A 20,959-nucleotide genomic window follows, 5' to 3' on the forward strand; every position below is an offset into this window, starting at 1 on the left:
TCAGTTACACGTCATGCTCGAGTTGAGCACAAGTAAGGCAAAGTTCCAGTACAATTCCAGCAGATCACGCAACCCCCTCCAGGTATCCACCCACACATGACAAATTACCCATTATCATCAAGTGGACGCCCACATGGACGCCCACCTTCACGCCTACTTACACGCCCACATGCTCTTATCTCATTCTCTCTTGCTCTTTTGCTTACGTACAATTGAGAAATGTATATATACTGTACTCTGTGAATAATGTTTTGAGAATATTGAGAATACTTTTGAGTCCCTTTCCAGATCCTTTTTTGGTGATGGTAATATTCTCCCTTTGACTCGAGTTATTGGAATAAAGCCCTTTTAGAACCTGATACCACAGACTCAGCCTCTTGCTTTATGCATGATCCTATTGATATTCTGAAATACATAGAGCGTAATATTTTATTTACCACAATATGAATGTTCCTAAAGAGAGACATGTTGGAGGGACGGGTGGAAACAGAAGCGAGAGGGCCTAATTGGTGTAATATTGGGGAATTTTATTGTCTAAACAGTTGACTTAAAGCCTACACAGGTCAGGGGTTCTGTCCCAATGAGGTTCCAACAGAAATAGTAGTTTCTCCATTTAATCCCCTTTCTTTTCTTGCTTCTTTCAGGTGTTCCGGTATGCTGAAGGGGGTCCCAGGAGGCTTGCAGAGGGAGGAGGCAACAGAGGACAAAAGTGCGGTAAGTACAACTGAGCTGTGGTTTCGACTTTCTACCTTTTCACCACACCCTGGTGGTAAGATTTGTGCATAGGTAAAGAAGGAGGGAGAATCAGGTATGGTACGAAAAGGGGGGGGGGGAATAGGAAAGCGCTTGAGAGGTGCCCGACTTCTAGACTCGTCACACAGCAAACTCAGGTAGTTTCTCCTGTGTGTTTTGATGGGGAAAAATGCTGTGATGGGAGAGGGCGTAAAGAACTGTAACCCCCAAGGACAATAAGGAAAAAAAAAAAGGTGGGGGGGGAGAGGAAAAAAAACAACAACTAACAAAAAGGATGTAACAGCGAGACAGTAAGGGCTTCGCTTCCCACTACCCAACCTCTGCCCTCGTTACTGGTTAAATACCGCCTCTTGCCGCAACTCTCCAGAGTTGCGGCAGCTTTTGAGCGTCCTCTGGTGACCACCACTCCTCGCTCCACATGTCTGCGGCTTGTTTGGCTTTGGGATCCTCAGGATAGGCATCTTTAATGGCGTCTTCCTCCTGGTTTCTTCCTCTGTGGCCGTTTTTCTTTCGTCTCTTTCTCCCATCAAGTTCCTCCTTGTCATCTTCTGTTTCCTGTTCTCTTTTCTTTTATGGCCGTTGATTTGTCCTCCCAATGCTGTCAGCTGGAAACCGAAAGAAGGGTATCCGCTGTGGTGGACCAGGTGGTAAGCCGGGCTTTAGTAGAAGGGTTTGGGGTGCTTCCTTACATCCCCCTCCGCTAACTTCTTTGTCCACAAGAAAAGAGTCTAAAGGGTTTCTGGACAGGAAATATACATTGGTTTGATCTTTTTCTTTTCTATTGTGGACTGTAAAGCGAAAGGGCTGGAAGGTTAAAAACCATCGCAATATTCTTTGGTTGTGTCCTTTGTTCTGGGATAGCCATTCTAGGGGGGCATGATCTGTGTATAGCAAGAACTCCCTTCCTTCCAAATAGTATCGGAGAAACTCAATAGCCCATTTAATGGTTAGTGCTTCCTTTTCTATGACAGCATACCTAGTTTCTCGGGGGAATAGTTTGTGGCTAATATATATAATTGGTCGTTCTTGATTTGTCTCGTCAAATTATGATAATACGGCCCCAAGGCCGCTTTCTGATGCATCAGTCTGAAGAAAAAAAGGCTTACTGTAGTCGGGACTTAGCAAAAACGGCTTTAATGTGATGATTTGTTTTAGGTGTTGGAAGGTCTGTACTTCTAACGGGGAAGGATGTTGGAGCCGTTTCTCTGTACGTTCTTCTGGAGTAGGTCTGTAAAGGGAGTGGCTATGTGCAAAAATTGTGGGATGAACCTCCTATAGTATCCTAACAGTCCCAGGAAGGCTCTCAGGTCTCTATTGTATTCAGGGAAAGATATTTGTGAAATGGCGTCTACTTTTTCTTCCTGAGGTTTTATGTAACCCTCTCCCAGGAAGTAGCCCAAGTATTTTACTGATTTTGCAGCCAGATGACTTTTGACCAGGTTGATAGTCAGCCCGCTCTGGCCTAGGGCTTGTACGACCCTAGTTAGGTGGTCTAGGTGTTCTTCCCAAGAAGAACTGTAGATCATGATATCATTTATGTAAGCGGCTGCAAATTCCTTATATAGTTGTAGTGTTATGTTCATGAGCTTTTGAAATGTAGTGCGGGTGCCGTGCAGGCCAAAAGGTAGCACCTTAAATTGATACAGACCCCCGGGTGTAGAAAAGGCAGTCTTTTCTCTATCCTGTTCTCTTAATGGCACCTGCCAGTACCCCTTGCATAAGTCTAAGGTGCTTATATATTGTGCCTTCCCTAGTATTTCTATCATCTCATCGACCTGGGGAAGGGGATAAGCATCAAATCGGGATATCTTATTTATTTCTCGGAAGTCGATACAAAACTGAATGGAGCCATCCAGTTTTCATACCATTACTATCGGGGAGTTCCACTCACTTATTTATTTATTTTTTTTCCAATGAGGTGTGTTTCCTGCAGAAAGACTATATCCGGTGAAATTCGTTTTAGGAACTGCAGGACCACCCCCCGTTTTATCCTGTCCCCCAGTCCATTAACATTCCAGGACAAAAGACTCAGTCCCCTACCCCCCATCATAGCAGAAATCGATCAATCGCCCCCCAGAGAGCACTTTAGGAATATTACAACAATACTTTTGCCTTGTGGTACAAATAAACAATACCCAACCCCAACCCAACCGCCCCAACAAAACTCCCCCCTCCCTGCACCCCTGCATGAGCCCAGACAGCCCCCCCCCAACTTGCAGTGTGCCTGTCGCCCCTATGTAATTTAAACTACTTGAGGTTCCGTGTGAGACGGGACGGCACTTTTTGAGTGGTGACGAATATGGACGAGTTTGGTATCTATGAACCGCAAATGACGAGTATAGTGGGTGTACGAAGTTTCGCTATGCAGCCACGTATGGTTCGCCTCATTTTTGGGTTCGTTCATCCGAACCCTCGGGTCCCATTTTAGATACAGCGTCCATTTTGTTTCTTGCCCTCAGGTAGCCAGCGAACGGGCTTTTTGTCCGCTTCGTGACCCTGGGACTCTCAAGCTTGCACGAAGGACACGTGTTTCTTTGAGGTGACTTTTACGATGAGGGGAATGACACGAGTGAGGCAGATGGCCCCGCTCAAGGCCCATCTTGCCGCTCCGGTCTATTGTTAGTCACGCATACATTAGACACGAGGTCTTTGATCCCTCTATCGAGTTTCCTTTATTGCCCCTAACACTCTTTTCTAACCTGTTGTGCATCCTCGTTATTTCCCTGCATTCTGTTTTTCGTCCTTCCTTAATGCGTTTATGGTTGGGAGGAAATGTGTTTATTGCGGAGGGAATATGTTTTTACAGTTGGGAACCGGCAGGACTGTTGTAATTATGTTCCGGCCTCCTGAAACATGAATGCGACCCTTTTGAAGTTTATTGTGGGAACTGAGTTGTAACTTTTGTTCGCCATACTGTGCTATGGCAAAAACGTGTATAAAAGGAGCGACCCACTTCTACGAATTTGAAGCAGTCTCCGAGAACCTACACGTTGTGTACTTCTTGTGACTTCTGTATCCCTGCAGTAATAAACGCTGATCTCTGACGTCGCTGGAAGTGTCCCGTGTCTCTGTGTTTGGTACGCCAGAACAGGTAACCCACGAAGGTTTCAGGTGTTGTTCCCTGGCACCGCTGGGTCTTAAGAATAACCCAGTCCTTCAGTTGGCGCCCAACGTGGGGCGACATCAACGGTACCGGTCCAAGCCCGACGATCGTGAGGAACTTCGTGTGAAATCTCCGAGGGAAGGTGCACCCCGCTTCATCGATCCAGTTGTCGAAATAAGTGGCCCGACGTCTTTTCCCGCGAAGATCCCCGCCTCCTGACGGCTGCGACGGACCGATGCCCTGACTGTCGACCTGTTTTGGCGCCTGGCGTAGTCCTTTGTACGGCGAGACGATCAACGGGCCTTCCTGGTGACGCCATTGCTCTCTCAGTTAAGTATTTGTGGGTCGCTCCCAGTATTGCTTTGTTGTTTGCATGGTTCCATAGCATTCGTGGTTCTTAGTTGTTGGGTTTTATTTGACGATTGCAATTGCCAAAAACCGAGGGTCTTGCATTTTTGCGAGGACATCGTAATTCGATAGCCCTTGAAGTTTGTATACTTGGCTAGTGTGCACGATGCCTGGCCGTAGTACTTTGTTTGGGTTCCTTAAATGTTGCAGCATGGATTCCCGGCTGGAGGATTCATGTCCGATACCTCCGGCTGGAACTCCGCTTTACGAGCTCTATAGTCGCCATGGCGTGGGTCCTATCGTATATAATGAATATTGGGTTCGTTATACTAAAAAGGATGGCGTCCTTAGTTGGCCACCTCATGGTAGTTTCGAGACTGCCATTTTAGATAACTTGGAAGCTAAATTATTTAAAAAGAAAGCTAGGCCGGTCATGTTTGATTCCTTCCGGTTATGGCAGAAAGAGGCCAAACAGAAAGAAATCAAACAGAATAAGAAAAATAAACGAGAAGGTGTCATTGCGGTGATGCGCAATGCGGAACAATATCAGTTAGACAAAGATGAGAAAGAGCAGGAAGTTAGTGCTCGGCTTCACCATATGGCAGTGGACAAATGTTATCCGACGCTACCTTCTACGATCGATAAGACAGGAGAAGAATCGGTGGAAGATTCGCTTTTGTCTTATCTGATGAAATCGCCACCTCCCTATGCTCCTGGTGTTATGGGTCTCGTTCATCCACCTCTTCCTCAACCCGCTGCTTTGGCGGCTGCTGGTCAGCCCGTCGTTCCTCCCGTACTCCCGAATCCCCTTGGGCCACAGATCGTACATCCTCTTGTTCCGGCTTCTCTCCCTATTGCGCCTTTCCAAGTCCCTTCTCAGCCTGTTGTTCCCGCTACTCCTGCTGCTGCGTCTACTTCTACTGTTTCCACCCCTATGGCTGCTATGCCTGCATCTTCGTCCTCTTCTCCTTCTGTTCGTAGTCGTCTCTTGACTGCTGTTGCTTCTCTTTATTCTCCGCTCTTTGGGCCGATACTTGGCTCGACTCTTTCAGATGTTGCTCAAAGACGCAGCCAGCTTCCTGATGATAGGGAACGAGAATCGTTGGTGAAAACGGCACGTAGATGGATTCGTAACCCTGTTAAATACACCCCACGTGTAGTGTTTGAAACGTTTTCTCAGTTTAATGTGCCCACGCAACGATTCGTGTTCGAAGAATTGTGTAAGTCATTGAAAGAGGAGTGGGACGATGATGTAGCTGATGATATACCACCTGAGGTTTCCGAGCTACAGCTTCGGTTTGCCACGGGTACAATTGTAGGTGACAAAGTTCGAGAGGCTTTGGAACGTTTGTTATCCTTTCGATGTACGGTGCAACCACGTGCGCTGTTTAAGGACGCGACCGCAGAATGGATGGCACAACCTGGTCAATATCCTATGCGGGAAGTTCCCCCGGTATGGATGCCAGGTGATCCTGCTGCTGTCCCTGCTGTCCCAGGCCACTTCCAGAGAGTGTGGATACACCTCCCTTGGAAACGATCGGAAGTGTTGCAAGTAAAGCAATCCTTACCTGACCCCCGTAAGAATCCTGCGGGTTATTATAAGGAGTTGTCCCAATTGGTGGATGCTACTGTTATGAACCTAGCCGATATTGATATGTTGTTCGGCAATGTGGTGCCTCAGCCGATTTGGGCGAAAATTCGTCATGAGAATCATGTAGCCGAGTTAGGCGGTGACTGGGCTGCCCTTACAGCGGCAGATGCCCGGCAGGTTGGTGGGGCTAAACCTGAACAGGTTATTGTGGCTTTGCCCCAGAGGATAATTACCCTCATGAAGACGCTTATGCCAGCGATGCGCGTCAATTGGGACAAATTATCAGCGTGCAGGCAAAAGAGGGATGAAAGTGTTTCTGATTTCTTTACGAGATTTGAGGAAGCGTTCATTGATCATAGCGGTCAGGACATGGGTTCCGAGGGTGGTCAGCGGCTGTTCGTTGATAAGTTTGTATCAAATTTGTCGCCCGACCTTGGCAACAAGTTGAAGAATTCAGAGAGTGCGTGGGCTGTTTCTACCACTGCCCAAATATTGGCTACGGCCCAATATTACGAGAATAGAGAAAAAGAGGAAAATGAGCGTGCAGAAAAGAAAACTAAGGATCTCAAAACTAAGGTCTTGTTGCAGCAAGCCTATCCACCGCGTTCGAATTTCAGTGATACACAGCAGCCAAACAGATCGCAATCACAGTTCTCTAAATCACAGTCGCGCAATGCTTCGCCTGCGCCTCGTTTTGTGCTGGGATATAATCAGTGCGCGTATTGTCGTGGGGAAGGCCATCTGAAGTTCGACTGTCCGGTTCTTCGTGATAGGACTAATGGCGTGTCGGCTCGAGGAGGACGTAGTGGTCCTCAACAGGTTTCTCGTGGTAGAGGTCGCGGAGTTACCCAGAATCAGGCCGAACGTTTTGCGACGTCGTCGGATTCGCAAAATTGCTTCGATCGGCGCGAACCGTCGTCCGGCCGGTCTGCACAGTATCATGTGGATGATTGTTATGTTGAATGTGATGGTGATGCGGATGGTATCTACTAGGACAGCCATAGACAAAGGAAGGGAGAAGTATCAGTTCCGGTTGATCAGAGAGGGCCTTATGTTGCAGTAGCCACTTTGGGCGTTGTTGAGCCTTTTCTGTTGGACACTGGTGCAGCAAAAAGTTCCATCATGCATTCGAAACTCCCTGGCGCGCCTTTGTCTGGCTTAACGAATGTTTCCGTTGGATTTTCTGGCGCCCCCGTTAGCAATCCGGTCTCTAGCCCTTTGCCCCTTACAATTGGGACTCATGAGCTGGAAGCTCCTTTGATTTTGACTACTGGTTGTGGTGAGAATCTTTTGGGTTTAGATTTGTTGAAAAGGTTACATGCGACTTTGTACTGTTCTCCGACGGGTGTGGAGCTTACGTTAGGTAAGAGCGTGATTTCCCCCCATGTATTTATCGATCGATAAGTTCCCATCGGAATTGAGATCTCTCCCAGACTCCTTGTGGGCGACAGGTCCCAATGATGTGGGCCTGTTGGATATACCACCTTATGTTGTCCAACTAAAAGTTGGTGCGCGTTTGCCACGCATACCTCAGTATCGTATTTCCCTTGATGGTGAAAGGGCACTGTTAGCGATCATTTACGATCTGATCGGCAAAGATGTTATTGAGGAGACACGAGGTAATGTGTGCAATAGTCCCGTGTTGCCTATTCTGAAACGAACGGATCCCTCCAAGCCTCCCGTGTATCGTTTAGTTATCGACTTACGGGAGGTAAATAAAGTCGTTGTCCCGCAGTTTCCTGTGGTGCCAGACATTACAGCTTTACTGACTCTGATTCCAGCCACTGCATCGTGGTTCTCGGTGATCGATCTGAAGAATGCGTTCTTTAGCATTCCGATTGCTGAGGGAAGCAGAGACTTGTTTGGTTTCTCATTAGGTGGTCGCAGCTTCAGATTCAAACGCGCTCCACAGGGCTACTGTGAGAGTCCATCAATCTACAGCCAAGCTCTTAAGAGTCAGCTTGATGCATTTGTGTTACCGGCTGGTGCAGCCTTGATTCAGTACGTTGATGATCTGTTAATTGCTGCTGACACTGAACAGCTCTGTAAAGCTGCTACAGTGTCTTTGTTACAGCATCTTTGCGACTTGCATCATAAAGTGTCACCTTCTAAACTACAATATTGTTGTCAAGAAGTTACCTACCTCGGTCACTTATTGTCAAAGGCGGGAAGAAGGTTGACCCCTGAAAGAATTGCAACAATTGCTCGAATGACTGTGCCAGCAACTCAGAGAGATGTGCGTGCCTTTTTAGGTATCACATCATACTGCAGACAGTGGATCCCGAACTTTTCACTGTTAGCGAAGCCATTGGTAGCCCTCACGTGCAAGGACGTTTCAACTCCTTTGCCTTGGACGGAGGAATGTCAGAAAAGTTTTTCTGAACTACGTGATGCGCTGTGTTCGGCTCCTGTGTTAGGTACTCCTGATTACAGTAAGCCTTTCACATTATACGTCCATGAGAGGGACGGTTGTGCGTTGAGTGTTCTAACGCAACAATTTGGTGATAAGCAGCGTCCGTGTGCATATTTTTCCTCGACCTTAGACCCGGTAGCTAGAGCGTTGCCAAGTTGCTTGAGGGCGACAGCGGCAGCTGCGGCGTCTATTCGGCAGTCCGCAGGTTTGGTCATGGACAATATGCTCATAGTAATGGTTCCACATGCAGTTGATACGCTCTTGAATCGGACAAAGACTCAACATCTGACGAGTGCAAGGTTGTCCGGGTACGAGCTGACCCTTTTGGCAAGTCATATACAGATTAAGCGTTGTAATGTACTGAATCCGGCGACATTGTTGCCGATTAATATGGAATCAGATGATGTACCACCACATGATTGTTATTTACGGACTGAGGAAGAAACAAAAGGTCGTGTGGACCTGAAAAACACTCCCTTGTCAGATCCCGATGGTACTTTGTATGTGGATGGCTCTTGCTTCAAATTGCCGAATGGCGATGTGACGACTGCGTATGCTGTGGTGACGTTGAGCACGATTGTGGAAACTGCGAGATTGAACCAGAATTCCGCGCAAGCGGCAGAATTAGTTGCATTGACAAGAGCGTGTGTTCTGTCGAAAGGGAAGCGTGTGAATGTGTTTACCGATAGTCAGTATGCGTTTGGTGTTGCGCACAATTTTGGAAGATTGTGGAGAGAAAGAGGATTTATGACATCGCATGGTACGAAGATCCAACACGGGCATCTCGTGAATGATCTTTTGGATGCACTTACGTTGCCTAAACAAGTGGCGATCGTCAAATGTAGTGCACATCGGAAAGTGACGGATGATGTTGGTCGTGGTAATGCATTTGCGGATGAGATTGCTAAGGAAACGGCTAAGAATTTTGCGACTCGAATGTATGTTACGAGTTCAGTAAGGTGGCCGACGGAGACTGGTATGTGTGAAAATACTGTTGAAAGTGTGAAAGAAATTCAGAACGAAGCTACTGAAGCTGAAAAGACCAAGTGGAAAGAAAGTACGGGGAGATTGGATACGCATGGATGTTGGGTCGACCTGACGGAATGTCAGAGGTGGATGTTACCAGACGCGTATGTACTAGCTGTTGTGACGATGGCTCATGGGTTGTCACATATTAGTGCGAAAGGAATATGTAAGTTCTTGTCTCCTGTATGGAGGAATGATGGTATTGCTAAGTGTGCCGAAAGAGTGGTTAAGAATTGTATGGTGTGTTTGATGCACAATCCCGGAAAAGGCACCCCCACTCCACCTGGTCATTTCGCTCCTCCTGCTTGTCCCTTTGAGGTTATCCAGCTAGACTTTATCCATATGGAGAGATGCAATAACCTGAAGTATGTTTTGGTTGTGGTTTGCGCGTTCTCCAGATGGATCGAGGCCTATCCTCTTAAGGATAATACTGCCCTGTCCACGGCAAAAATCCTGTTAAAGGAGTATTTTCCTAGGTATGGAATGCCGCGGATTGTATGGTCGGATAATGGAAGTGAGTTTGTGGGGAGTGTAATGCAGAGTGTGTGTAAGGGCCTTGGAATTCGTCAGAAATTCCACAGTGCCAACCATCCTCAGGCAGCGGGTTTGGTCGAAGGGTACAATGGTACCCTGAAGCTGAAACTTGCTAAGATTCAAGCTACGACTGGTCTGTCATGGCCTGATGCCTTGCCTTTGGCTCTCCTATCGACCAGAGCAACTGTACACTCTCGAGTAGGGCTCAGCCCATATGAGATTGTGTTCGGTCGCCCTGCAAATATTTGGGGAGTCCCGAGACCTAGGGCTTTTGATAGTCTTGAATATCCAATGTTGATCGATTACTTGTACGATTTGACCACTAAACTACGATTAATTCATCAACAGGTCTTTGAAGCTCTACCAGCGCAGACAGAGGGTCCTGGACATCAGCTCCGGCCAGGTGACTGGGTTGTCACCCGAAACTTCGGTCGGAAGCGTAACTTGGAGCCAAGATTTGTCGGACCCCACCTAGTTTTGTTGACAACGAGGACAGCGGTTCGACTGGAGGGCCGGAAGAATTGGGTCCATGCCAGTCACACAAAGAAGGTACCGATCCCCTTACCAACCGACGGTTGGGTGAGAACTGGGATTTCGACCGAAGAAACTGAGACTCCTTCGCGTTTTGTGCCATTTAGTGACGCTCAACTTGTGGAGGAGGATTCGGCATTGCCAGATCCACAGGTGGAGTCATCAGTAGCAGAGAACCCAAGGTCCGACTCATCATCTGTTTCATTGAACACTGTTGCGCCAGCTGAACAATTGTTCGTAGAGCAAACTAGACCTGGAAGAAGTCGATACTTTCTTCGTTCAAGGACTTCAAGGACTAATAAAAATTGACAATATAGTGGTTTTGACATTACGCATATTATGGACAATTACATCCTTTCTTTTTGAGTTTTTGTGCTTTCCACTGCTAAGAGACTTGTAGTAAAATTTGAACGTTTCGAGGAAACCTCGCCATCCGGGTTACCGTAGGGCCGTGCGGGTACTTTTTTCTGTTTAGCAGGTTTCTGACGCTAGGTTGGTTACTTTTATCGATCTCTGGGAACTCCTGGGGATTGATAATCGCTACTCAGAACGAAGTGCGTCAAGTACGTCACGGATGGTTTGTAGAGGATGGCATTCTCTAAGCTGATGGAAAAAGAAAGGGTGTTGGCACAGAGATCAGAGTTATGGAGGGTTGTACGAACAAAATGTTTTCTGTTTCAGGTGTTTCTATTGTTCCTAACTGTATCTATGTTATTGGTGGGTGGAGTGTATTTCGGGGTATCGTTGTTCTTGCCTTCTGTTTCACCTACCTCTTCTCTTAACCTAAGTTCCCTCACCACTGTCTCCCCACATTCCTTTCATCCTTTGCCTCAACATGAGCAGGTTAGACGTGCGGAATTTATGAATAATTCCTTTGTTCAACTCCTACATCAGCATCAGTTGGTGGTGAATACTACCAATTGTTGGGTATGTGGGTTAATGCCACACACTATGGATAGGGGTATTCCGTATTTGGTCCTTCCATACAGCTCCCAGGGTTCAGCTCGAGCATTCCAAACTATGTTCCGCAGTGCACTAGATTCCTACCCCAGTCGAGAGCCACGGTCTGTCAACTTTGGTCCTGGGCCGTACCATAAGCCTTTGGCGATAGCCATAGCAGATCCGGACAGAGATGTTTTCGATGCATCACTCATTCCAGACGAAGAAGTGCAGGCTTATAAGGATCTGAGCGAGGCTGAATATAGTACATCAGTGGGTGATAGACAGCTTAAGAGCTCGTCCCCTATATGGATTGTACCGCACCTTGGTAATTTCTGCTTGCAAGGTTTGGGTCGAAATCCGAGAGCACAACTTGGGAACAGTGCTTGCACTGAAACATATGTTCTACCGATGCTCTCCTCCCCTGTTTTTCTGACTGCTAAGGGCACCTATTTTGTGTGTTATGAGCGCGCATATACATGGTTACCCCGCGACTTTTCGGGTACCTGTTATATTGCGAATCTCTTACCTCCGACCTTCACAGTTGCTTCGGACTACCACAAAACTAGAGTCGTGAGAGGCGTCATTAGCAAAGAGGATACTGCTGGTCAAGAAGCAGGAGACTTCTTTAAGGGTTTCTTGCCGTTTTGGGGACCTATGGTTAATAGTAGGAACCTAAGACAGTTGACCCGTGTGGTTGAGTCGACTGCTAATATTACTGCAAATGCCCTTAGTAATCTGACAGCTGAACTACAGGCGGATAGACTCATGACGTTGCAGAACCGTATGGTTCTAGACGTCGTTCTTGCAGATAGAGGGGGTGTGTGTAAAATTATACATTCAAGTTGTTGCATTTTTATTCCTGACAATGCTCCAACTGTTTATCAAGCCATCTCGAAGTTGCACAAGATTTCCGAGTCCATACACGTGGACGAAGGTAATTGGACGCTCCTAGGATGGTTTTGGGGCCTGATGTCAACCTGGGGTTGGAAGATTCTAATGATCGTAGGGGCTGTTGTAGCGTTTCTATTCACGTGTTGTCTTTGTGTACAGTGTGGTCCTGCCTTATGTGGCCTATGTGCTGCGACGTGTATAAGGCGGCCATCTGTTACCAAGGAGACATTGATGAATAGAATGATGTTCCAGCAGCATCTGAACGATCTGATGAATATTGATATAGATTCTGATCTTGACTAGTGCTTGCCTACATGAGGGCAAAAGGAGCGTCTGAGGTTCCGTGTGAGACGGGACGGCACTTTTTGAGTGGTGACGAATATGGACGAGTTTGGTATCTATGAACCGCAAATGACGAGTATAGTGGGTGTACGAAGTTTCGCTATGCAGCCACGTATGGTTCGCCTCATTTTTGGGTTCGTTCATCCGAACCCTCGGGTCCCATTTTAGATACAGCGTCCATTTTGTTTCTTGCCCTCAGGTAGCCAGCGAACGGGCTTTTTGTCCGCTTCGTGACCCTGGGACTCTCAAGCTTGCACGAAGGACACGTGTTTCTTTGAGGTGACTTTTACGATGAGGGGAATGACACGAGTGAGGCAGATGGCCCCGCTCAAGGCCCATCTTGCCGCTCCGGTCTATTGTTACAGTCACGCATACATTAGACACGAGGTCTTTGATCCCTCTATCGAGTTTCCTTTATTGCCCCTAACACTCTTTTCTAACCTGTTGTGCATCCTCGTTCTTTCCCTGCATTCTGTTTTTCGTCCTTCCTTAATGCGTTTATGGTTGGGAGGAAATGTGTTTATTGCGGAGGGAATATGTTTTTACAGTTGGGAACCGGCAGGACTGTTGTAATTATGTTCCGGCCTCCTGAAACATGAATGCGACCCTTTTGAAGTTTATTGTGGGAACTGAGTTGTAACTTTTGTTCGCCATACTGTGCTATGGCAAAAACGTGTATAAAAGGAGCGACCCACTTCTACGAATTTGAAGCAGTCTCCGAGAACCTACACGTTGTGTACTTCTTGTGACTTCTGTATCCCTGCAGTAATAAACGCTGATCTCTGACGTCGCTGGAAGTGTCCCGTGTCTCTGTGTTTGGTACGCCAGAACAGGTAACCCACGAAGGTTTCAGGTGTTGTTCCCTGGCACCGCTGGGTCTTAAGAATAACCCAGTCCTTCATACTAAGACCCCCCTAGAGGAGGAAGGAGAACCCCCTCGAGACCCCGCACCACCTCCAATGGAGGGGAGACAAGACACAACAGACAAAAGACCCTAAGCTTGGCCGGAAGTGGCATCATCCGGAGTGAGCCCCCGTATCAGTACCTCAGACCCGGTCCGGTGGGCACTCTCCTCCCGCTGCCCCCCCCCGCCACCCCGACCATGACCCCCAGACAAAGTGTCCAGCCAGTCCCCGGCCGTTTCAGGACGGTCAAAAAAGTGAGTGCGACCATCCACCTCCACCCGCAGCCTGGCCGGGAAGAGCATGGCGTATTTTAAGTTCATGCCTCGAAGCCGCCGCTTGACGCCCAGGAAACTCAGTCTCTGCTTCTGGACCGCCTGGGTGAAATCGGGATAAAAGTTCACCTCCATGTTCTCCAGCTTAATCGGCCCTTGCAGTCTGGAAGCGTGCAAAATCGCATCCCTGTCCCGAAAGTTAAAAATACGGGCAATAAGAGGCCGCGGAGGGGCTCCGACCTTCGGTCTGCCCCCGGGAACTCTATGGGCCCTCTCCACAGCAAAGAATTTACTCAGTCCTCGAGGCTGGAGATGGGTAGTGATCAGGTCCTCCACAAAGAGTGCCCGCCGCCGACTCCTCCCGTCCCTCGGGTACTCCGATGATACGGATATTATTCCTCCGGGCCCGGCTCTCGGAGTCCTCCAGGCGCCGATCCATGAGCGCACTTGCCTGACGGAGCCGGTGCACCTCCGTTTGAAGGGCCGCCACCTCAGTCGTGAGGCCCGACGCGGTGTGGGCCAAAGAGTCGACCCGGTCATTAGTCTTAGAGAGATCAACTCTCACAAGGTTGACATCAATGAGGACCGCGTCGAGTTTGTGTGCCAAAGTGTCGAACTGCTGGCCCACTGAGGCCTTCATCTCAGCAATGGCGCCCATGACGTCTTGCAAAGACAGATCCGTAGGCAAATCCGGGACATCCGGGGGGCACTCGGAGGACTTGTGCGATCCGCCGGGAGACCCCTTTGGGAGGGTGTAGCGGTCCATGATGTTGGCCTGATGTGCGGTGCCACGCCAGGTAGACTTGGCCTTCAACCGATCCCCATCCTGCTTCGTGGCCATCGTCGCGTGCCTCGCACCCGCACCAGCCACGCAGTGGAGAGCAAGCAATCAAGGCCGAGAGCCCCGGGGGCCACCCCAGGACGGCAGAGCGGGCCACCGCAGGCAGGCAGGCAGGGTCTCCCAGCGAGGCCACCGCAACACAAAGAAGCGCAGTGATCCCACTTGCGATAACGGCAAGGGGACTCAAAAGCGAAAGTGAAAGTGTGGGGTACGCGACTCGCCAGGCCCAGCCCGCCGTTGTTGTTCACTTTGCCACTGGGTCGCCCCCAAACGCGAATCCGGGGTCAGGAGAGAAGTAGGCCGCAAACTTCAGTCGGTGCTCACTCCGGCACCCGAGGTCCGATTCGAAAACGGAAAACGGGTACCACCTCGGCTCAGGCTCACCGACACAGTCCCCTCAACCGATGCAGGATGAAGACAGGATAAACGTAGGAGGTTGCGGAGGTCCTCGGGAGCCTCGCACCTACGCGGCCATCTTGGTTGCGCGCTAGGCTCCTCCCTCCACTCACTTTTGGAAGGTTCTATAACCCCAAGTTCTAACATCTGTTGAACTTCTTTGTCTATCGCTTCCCTTCTTGCTTCCGGAATACGGTAAGGGCATAAGCAAACTTTTTTGCTGGCAGGGTGTGTATCTGGTGTTCTATGATCGTGGTCTTTTTTGGGTAATAGGGAAAAGACTCCCTGAACCGGTTATAAGTGATCCCTTAGGTGTTGTCTTTGAGGTTCAGATAGCTCTATATCAATACTCTGTTCTGCTAGTGACAAAGGGGTTCCCATTAGAACAGGGTGTGGGCCTTCCCATTTTGTTAATAAATTGATGTGGAAGATTTGGGTACTCCTTTGGTTTGTATCCATCTCTAGTTTGTAGGTTACGGGGGTAACTTTCTCCATGACTTTATATGGGCCTTGCCACTGGCCTAACAACTTGTGTTCTGAGGTGGGCATCATGATAAGAACCAGATCTCCTACGTTTAAGGATCACTCTGTTGTCTTTTTGTCATTCTGTGTTTTCTGGGCCATTTAGGCTTGTTCCATATTGGTTTTTACAATATCCCTTATCTGATTTATGTTTAAAACGTTTTTATTGAGACAAAACAAACCATGGGGGAGGGGGATAGGAGGGCAGGATACATGGAATACGGTCAAAGAAAAAGGGTGCAACTCCAGAGGGTTGGCAATAGGTAGCGCGGTGGGTCAGGGGGAAAAACACAGTAAATGAAAGCTAGAAATACAAGCTGTGGAATCCCCGCACGCGTATCCGACACCCCAAATCTAAGCAATAAAACCCCCCCCATCAACACCTCAATAGAACACAATCCCCCCCCTCCCATCCCCCATCCTCCCAGTAACGAAACAACAACACTCCCCCCCCCCCCCCGTCCTATGGTCCCGCATCAGAGTAATCCTAACCAGGAAGCCCCGCACCCCCCCCCCCCTCCCCGGGGGGTCCCCGTCTTACATGTAAGCTAGTCCGCCGGGGTCACCGGCGGCGTCAGCCTGAGAAGCCTAAGATACCTCGGGCAGGTGAGCTCCCGGAATTCAGTGGACAGCAGCGCTAGAAAGGGTTGCCATAGCTCTTCAAATTGGTCTGTCTCCCCCGCAACCGTAAGCGACAGCTTCTCCATCCCCAGCACATGCCAGAGCCTATGCAACCAACCGGTAATGGAGGGGACGGTGGTTGTGCGCCAGTGGATTAGAATGTTCTGAACCGCAGACCCCAGCGCGATTGCGATCTGCCTACCCCTACGGGACTTCAGTGGGTACATTAGGTCATTGGGGAGGCCCAACAGGACATACGCCGGGAGTCGCGGCAGCTCTATCCCAAAGTGCTTATCCACCTCGTCCAAGACTTCCTTCCAGTAGGCGGTCAGCACTGGGCAATCCCAAAGAATGTGTGTAAGGGTACCTTCCTGCCCGCAGCTCCGCCAGCACCCCCTGTCAGTGTGTTTATGCATTTCATACAGTCTCTCCGGGGTGTAGTACCAGTATGTGGACACCTTAGTAAAGGTCTCCGTAAGGCCCGTGTGATATGCAGAGTGCCGCGCCCGATACGCAATTTTGTCCCATTCCTTGTGGCTGAGTGTCCTACCCAATTCCCTGTGCCAACGCTCCCTCCCCGGGTTGTAATAGTGAAACGGCGGGGGTTGTAGGTATTTGTACAGATCGGTGATCAGTTTAGCGTCGGAGGTCCGAGTAGCCAACCACCTCTCATACGGTGTAATTGGACGGGCGGCGGTGGCACGCACCTGGGGCTGGAGGGCCCAATGCCGAACTTGCATGTAGCGCAATCTGTCCAGCTCCGTCAGGCCGAACTCCTGGCGGAGTTGCTGAAAAGGAACCACTCCTTCCGGGCCATAGATCTGGAAGAGTGCCCTGCAGCCCGCCTGCACCCAGTGGGAGAAAACCCCCGGCTCCATCCCTGGGGAGAAGTCCGGGTTGCCCGCAATGGGCGTGAGCGGCGAAGGGAAGGTGGTAAGGCCCCGGGCCTCACAGACCGCGTCCCACACACGCAGGGGGACCCGCGTAACAAAGGAAGCGTAAAGATTAGGGGGGCGATGCGCGCGGCGCAGGAATGGAACCTCTTGTAAGGTGCGGCCCGCCACTGCCTGGTCTTGGAAGAGCCAATGTTTGTCGGACTCCCACCTGCTCCACTCCACCCGATAGCGGAGCTGTGCCGCCTGAAAGTACTTACGGAGGTCCGGAATGCCGAGACCCCCCGCTTCCGGAGCAAGCGTGGAGAGGACCCTCTTCATGCGTGGCCTGCGGCCCTGCCAGACAAAGCGGGAGATGTCAGCCTGCATTTGTCGTATCCAGCCCACCGGGGGTTAGAGCGTAAGGGCCCGGAAAAGATATAGTATCTGGGGCAACACCGTCATCTTGACCGCCGCGATTCGCCCCAGCCAGGACAGCAGGCCTTTGTTCCAGCGGCCAAGCTCGTCCTTGATCTTCCTGCTGAGGGAGGCATAATTGGCCGTAACCATCTCTGGTAATGTAGGCGCCAGCAGAATCCCCAGATACGGCACCGTGGATGAGGACCACTGCATGGGGAAGAGCCGCTGAAGATCCCTCCTGGTTTCCGCAGCCAGGGACACGTCTAATGCCATCGACTTGCTCATATTCATTTTGAAGCCGGCCACCCCCGCAAAGGCGTCCAGCTCTCGGAGGCAAGCAGGCAGCGACCTCCTAGGGTCGTCCAAAGTCAGCAGGACATCATCCGCGTAGAGACTGACGGTGTGGACGTACTGGCCCATCCGGACCCCGACAGCATCCGGATTGTTACGAATCCTCTGAGCAAACGGCTCCATGTAGAGGGCAAACAAGAGCGGCGAAAGGGGGCAGCCCTGCCGCGTGCCGCGCTCGATGGCAAAGCCACCGGAGCTACACCCGTTGACCCGCACCGACGCTGAAGGATGCTTATAGCAGTTAAAGACCATGGTGCGGAACTTATCGCCGATTCCCAGTTTCTTGAGGACCAGCTCAAGATACGGCCAGTGAACTCTGTCGAAGGCCTTCTCCGCATCAACGGACAGCAACATCCGCTCCCCCGAGATCCTTGAGGCCTTCTCCAGAACATGCGTCACCCTCTTGGTGTTGTCAACCGTCTGTCTGCCGGGCACAAAACCAGCCTGGTCCGCCTCCACCAGGTCGGGGAGGTGTGGACTCAGCCTGGACGCGAGAATCCCCGTGTACAACTTGAGGTCGACATTTAAAAGCGAGATGGGTTGGTACGAGCCGCAGAGGGCCCGGTCCTTCCCAGGTTTCGGGATTACCGCGACCGTCGCCTTCAGGAGATCCGGAGGGATGGCTCCCGGTACGGAGAAAGAGTTAAATAGCCGAGTAAGGACAGGGGCCACGGCCGTGCAAAAGGTTTTGTAAAATAGCGACGTGTACCCGTCCGGGCCCGGGGCCTTGCCATGTTTCAGCCGCGCGATAGCTGAAATCACTTCCTCAACATGGATGTCCCGCTCCAGGTGGTCAGCCTGAGCCGGATCCAGTACCGGGAGGGTCACCGACTCCAAATAGCCGTCGGCATCCCGTGGCGAGGAGGGCTCCTCAGCATACAGCGCCTCGTAGAAGCCGCGGAAAGACTCCGCTACCTCCGCGTCCCCGGAGACCACCCCTCCGTCCGCGCCCACCAATTCTTTCACGACGCTGCGCTGTTGCGCGACCCGGAGCCGGTGTGCTAGGAGCTTGCCACATCTGTCCCCCCCAGTGTAGTAGGCATGTTTCAAGCGTAGGGCGGCGTACTCCGCCCTGTCAAGATCCAGAGCCGACAGGAGCTTCCTCGCTGCCTTCAACTGCCTCCATACCCTCGGCGCCCCCGTACGGCGGTGGACCTGCTCAAGCTCCCGGACTTGAGCTGTCAGCTCATCCCTCTTCAGTTGCCGCTCCTTATTCTCAGCTGCAGAGATAGAGATGAATTCCCCCCGGAGGACGGCTTTCAATGCCGCCCACTGTGTCGCCTGCGAGGTGTCAGTGTTGCTATTGTGGGTGAGATAGTCCTGTATGACCTCCCCGATGCGTTGCACCACCGACCTTTTGTGTAGAAGTGTATCCCGGAGGCGCCACACCCCCCGAGAGGGGGAGGCCGCCGGCCACTGGAAAACGCCGGTGACTGGGGAGTGGTCAGACAGGGTCAGGACCCCGATGTCCGCCGCCGTGGCAGCGGCACGCATCGGTCCACTCACCAGGAGGTAGTCCAGCCGTGAGTAGGTTCGGTGTGCGTGCGAGAAGTAAGAGTAGTCCCTATCCGTGGGGTGCATGGAGCGCCAGAGGTCGTGCAGATCCATTTCCGCAATCCGGGCCCTCCCAGCCTGGGACAGTTCCCCCGTCTGCGGGAAGCGCTGCGCCGATCTGTCCATCGCAGAGTCAAAGACAATGTTGAGGTCTCCCCCCAAGATAATGTGGCGGTCGGGGGAAGCAGTGACATCCACCAGCGCGGAATCTAGGAAGCGCTCTTGGTGATCATTTGGGCTATAAACGGAGCCGACCGTAAATGCTATGCCTCCCAGGCGCATGCGATACGCAAGGAGCCTCCCCTTCTGTTCAGCACACTTATGCAACACCTCCCCCCGAAAGGAGCTCGCTAGGAGAATGGCTACCCCCGCCGTCTTGTTCGCTGCCGAGGAAAAGAACTGGGAGGGGAACTTAGCAGAGCGCATCCTATGGCAATCTCGGGGCAATAAGTGTGTCTCCTGCAAAAGGCAAATGTCCGCCTGCGTCCCCTCCAGCAACGACAGGATCGCTCTGCGCTTCACCGGGTTGTTCAGACCCTGAACATTAAGGGTCACTACCTTTAGGCCCGGCATTCCTCGCGGGGGTCGGGAGCGCCATGCAATGGGCAGGGAATCAGCGGGAGGGGCGCGCGGGGCCGCAGCGCTGGACAAGCCAAAACGAAGCGGGCATAGACAACATCGGACGGGACCTTCCCAACCCCAAAACAACCCCCTCCCCCACCCAAAACACAACCCTGGCAACTAGCCACCCACAAACTCAAACACCCCATAGTCTCAGTCAAGCCCCAAAACGGGCAAGTCCGTAGAAAAGAGCGAAGTGGACGTCCAGCCACTCACCTCCAACCGCTCCCCCCCAACCCCCCCGCCCCGTACCAAGCATGTAAAGAAGCTAAAGACATCTCCCCCCGGAGTGTGTGTTAGGCCGTCAAGGCCACGCTAGAGGAGCCGGTCGAGTCCCCGGCCGCCGCCCTCAGGGCGTCGGCCATGTCCGCTCTGATGGTAGGGGAGTCCGGGCGCCCCACACTGGTCGCTGAGCGCCGCCTCGTTGACCTCCGCCGGTTCCGTCTCTCCGACGACCTCCACGACGGCGTAGCTCCCTCCTCCTCCGCCGCCGTGAGCCCCAGGACACCACAAATGTCTTGCAAGGAGCGTAGCTGGTGTAGCACTCCGTTCCACCGAAAAATCAGGCGGAAGGGGTGACCCCAAGAGTACGGCGTCTCATGCTCGCGCAAAAAGTCAGTGGCAATCCTAAAGGACCTGCGTTTCTGCAGAGTGATGGCGGAGAGGTCCTGGTAAAGCGCCACCGGCCGATCCCGGAAAGTCAGGGGCTGTTTCCTGCGGGCTTCAGCCATGATGCGTTCCTTTAGTGGAAAGTCGGGCAGGAAGGCCAGAATGTCCGGTGGAGGTGCCGATGACTGGCGCTGCCGGCCAACCCTATGCGCCCTGTCAATGCTGATGGGAAAGTCCGCAGCTTCCCCCAGGATCTCTCGGAACAGGGCCCGCAGGTAGCTCCCCAGATCGGACCCCTCGTCCGCAGTCGGCACGCCACGCACTCGGATGTTGTTCCTCCGAGATCTGTTCTCAAGGTCCTCGGAGTGGGCCTGGAGCTCCACACACTGTTCCCGGAGGCGAAGAACGTCCTGCTGGAGGTGGACTATCTCCTCCGCTCGCTGTTGGCCCTCCGTCTCCACCGCTTCCACACGCTCGCCAAGGCCCTCCACCTCCCTGCGC

This window comes from Triturus cristatus, chromosome 6 (assembly GCF_964204655.1).
Source record: "Triturus cristatus chromosome 6, aTriCri1.1, whole genome shotgun sequence".
Taxonomy (NCBI): Eukaryota; Metazoa; Chordata; class Amphibia; order Caudata; family Salamandridae; genus Triturus; species Triturus cristatus.